The 3,661-nt window shown below is 38.9% G+C and overlaps 2 non-coding genes across 2 annotated transcripts; both read left to right on the top strand.

Moving 5' to 3' along the window:
- The first annotated feature begins 379 nt into the window (after positions 1 to 379).
- Positions 380 to 463, top strand: TRNAL-CAA (transfer RNA leucine (anticodon CAA)). The gene has a single exon. It is a non-coding gene; the product is annotated as a tRNA-Leu (tRNA).
- A 233-nt stretch (positions 464 to 696) lies between these two features.
- TRNAY-GUA (transfer RNA tyrosine (anticodon GUA)) lies at positions 697 to 791 on the top strand. The gene is made up of 2 exons: positions 697 to 733; positions 756 to 791. It is a non-coding gene; the product is annotated as a tRNA-Tyr (tRNA).
- Positions 792 to 3,661: the final 2,870 nt, after the last annotated feature.

The raw sequence follows: 3,661 nt of genomic DNA, 5'->3' as shown, positions 1-3,661 counted from the left end.
TAACGATTAAGAAAAGACACTGATTTTATTCAGAAGAATAATAGCTTTATTTGTTGGGGGCCCTCTTTTTGAATTATTAAATCAGGTTTCTTCCCGGGGACATAGATCTCCATACACGTACTGGGTCACTAGTCGATGTTAAATCTGGCTTCATCTGAAAATGAGCATAAATGAAACGACATGATCTGGAAATATAATATGGTTGCGGCAGTCTATCTATAGCAACTTGTGCTATCCATCAATACATAAAAGACATCGATCCTTGTTCAACGAACTAACACTTAATATAAATAAACATGAGTATACTGTTTTCACCATTAAAATAGCATAGCGTCGAAATACTTTAATCATCATTAAAGTTTCATCTTTGTCGTGTCTTGTCAGGATGGCCGAGTGGTCTAAGGCGCCAGACTCAAGTTCTGGTCCTCTAACGAGGGCGTGGGTTTAAACCCCACTTCTGACATTTGTTTTTTTTAAGGTAAGTAATTTAAATAATAAACGTAATATTCAAGGGCATTTTATTTAATGGTTCAAATCCCACTTCTCACTTCTGGCTTGCTGAGAGTGGTTTTCTTTTCTTGATAGACGCCTGGTTTTTGTCTCTTCTGCATTCAGCCACGATTGATTTTCATGCATTTTTTTTTAACATTTTTTTATGTAAGATTATAATCGTTTAAACAGAAACAAAACGCAAAGCCGACCTTAGCTCAGTTGGTAGAGCGGAGGACTGTAGTGGGAAGCAAATTCTCTAAGAAATCCTTAGGTCGCTGGTTCGATTCCGGCAGGTCGGATCGCATGTTTTCCCTTTTGGGAAATTACCTCATTCATCATTACAGCTGAAGGATATAAATTCTATTCGAGTCTTCTAGATTTCCATGACTGATTTACTAAAATATTTATTTGTAAAAGGGAAGTACAGGAACATGGAGAGGACTCTAATGCACATGAAAGTAAAATAACAGTCAGGAAAGAAACAAAATTTTGCCCCAGAAGTTGTATCACGAGGATGAAGAGCTTTTTTTCTGTAATAAATCATATTTGAGACTCAAGTTTTCATGTATGGTAAAGGAAGGAGGTTATCTAGATTGAAGATGCACATGAAAGTAAAATAACAGTCAGGAAAGAAACAAAATTTTGCCCCAGAAGTTGTATCACGAGGATGAAGAGCTTTTTTTCTGTAATAAATCATATTTGAGGCTCAAGTTTTCATGTATGGTAAAGGAAGGAGGTTATCTAGATTAAAGATTCCCCTTCTAGCAGAGATGCTAGCCTGGGGCGACTCGAGGCCGTCGGGTGTTATTGCCAGAAATAACTTCATTATTTTGTTGGAGATAAATTAATTATCTTTCTAGAAACTTCTGTCTTCCAGAAAGTTCCTCCACGAGTGACTTCTAGAGCCTTCTTTTACTTGCCCACCATTATTGCTGCATCTAACTCTAATCTACAGTTTCCAGAACATTTAATATGTAATGGCCTGTATATTGATTGAATGGAAATGAAATCTTAGAGCCCATTTATGGGTTTCTCTCCTGTGTCTTCTCTGTATTTATGTGTGTATTTCTGTTTTTTTTATCATGGTATCAGAGCCACGGTAGGTACGAGCGGTGTCTCAATCCAGTGTGCAGCTAGTTGTGCGTTGTTTTGTTTCTCTTTCTTTGTGGGCTTTGCAGTGCTTCTTGTGTGATCTATGGGCCATGAGGTGATCTGTTTAAGTGTCTGTTTTTTCCCGTGTGTGCTATCAAAGGGATGTGATTGTGTTCGTTGAAAGTTTTGGCCCCCAATTTGAAAGGAACAAAAGGATTGTTGTTGAAGTTGTAAATGGCGGAGAAGGAAGCCGCCTTAGTCTGGTCAAGAGCATGCATTGTGGGGAGAACGGTTTATGAGTTGCAGAAGTTAGCTAACTTTGAAGGAGATGCCAAAGCTGATTACTGGCTGAAGGAAGAAAAAACTGCAAAAGGAGGGTGGCATTTGCTATCTTGCCAGTCACTGCGCATCATCACACTGGAAGGGCTATTCAAGGCAGATTTAAGGATATATGCTTAAGGCGAAACTTGTGACAACCATTTGTTGTAAGTTTTTTGGGCTTGTGTATCAATATCGTAGGTGTTGCATATAAGCTGGGAGAAATGAGTATTCGTAGGTTACTGAGGAGAGACTTAACAGACTTTCATTCTACTTATTAGGCATATAGGCTTGGTTTGCATGAACCAATTGTGTGAATGTCTAGCATTATAGATATTAGATGGAGTTAGCTATGATAGCATAACCTGCAAAGTGTTTTGATCGGTGGTCAGGAAAAAAAATTCTCTAAATCTGAAGGCTATGTCATTGTCAAAAGTGGGACAAGTGTGGCAAGTGTGTGAAAGTGACACCGTGGAGCTTGAAGGCAGGATGATTTGTGCATCATTAAAGCATTGTTGTGATCCCTCATGGTATTGCTTGTGAATGGGCATAGTTGATGAGTTTGTTTCTTTTTGGAAAAATATTTAAAGGCAAAATAGAAGTGTGTATTCTATCTAAGTTTGTGTAAGGGGTGCATGATCGGTGGTACCCGACACTCCAAAAGTGTTTGGTTTAATATATTGATGAACCATGTATCTAGAAAGCATTCCTATAGAACTGGCGAGCACAGTGGTTGGCTACCTATGTGTCTCGGTAGATGGTTTTCTTTTTATATGGACTCAATAATTTTAAGAAAAATTTTTGTAGTGATGAAAGTTTTCCCATCCAATGTGATTAGGGGAAACAAAATTTGTTGTAAATGGGTACCTAAAAAAGCTTTGAGGCCAAGACCCATCCTAATTCCATTATGGGGGGATATCAAAACCAATTTGATAATTAATTTATGGGGGGATGTTGGAGATAAATTAATTATCCTCCTAGAAACTTCTGTCTTCCAGAAAGTTCCTCCACCGAGTGACTTCTAGAGCCTTCTTTCACCTGCCCACCATTATTGCTGCATCTAACTCTAATCTATAGTTTCCAGAACATTTAATATGTAATGGCCTATATATTGATTGAATGGAAATGAAATCTTAGAGCCCATTTATGGGTTTCTCTCCAATGTCTTCTGCTCTGTATTTATGTGTGTATTTATGTTTTTTTAATCATATTTTCCGAGGTGGACAACCTCATTGCGATGCGCCTGTTCAGCCACCTCGGTTGGGGTGCCCCCCATATATTTATTCGACTCCAATCAACTATATCTCCTAGGGTGGGAGGGAACTATAGTTGGGTTGGGCGGGAATTGAACTTAACCCCCCGGGATTCATTAACCTGCCAGAGTAGGAGACGAGTCGAGCAATAAATTCGAGAAGCCCGGTTCACTGCTGTATCACTCGACCGCTATAATGAATTCGGCGGGTGTGCTCGGGGGCCCTACTATCCATAGCCTAGTTCTGAACTTCCGGGAGAGCATCAGGTTCTGGTCTATATATAGTCTCTGGCAGAACATCAGTCTGGCAGAGCATCGGGTTATAGTCTATAGTCTCTGGCATCCGGGTTACCAGAAACGAGAAACGAGAAACGCAACCGCAACGGCAACGTGACGAGAAACGGAATATTTAAAGGTTGCATATAAGAAATGTGTATATATATATATATAATTATAAAAAATTATTTTACATAAATGAAAAAGCATGGAGTTTTATATATATTTTCA

Source organism: Cryptomeria japonica, chromosome 8, assembly GCF_030272615.1.
Source record: "Cryptomeria japonica chromosome 8, Sugi_1.0, whole genome shotgun sequence".
NCBI classification, from domain to species: Eukaryota; Viridiplantae; Streptophyta; class Pinopsida; order Cupressales; family Cupressaceae; genus Cryptomeria; species Cryptomeria japonica.
The sequence above is the reverse complement of the archived record's forward strand: the minus strand, read 5'-3'. Positions and strand labels throughout refer to the sequence as shown.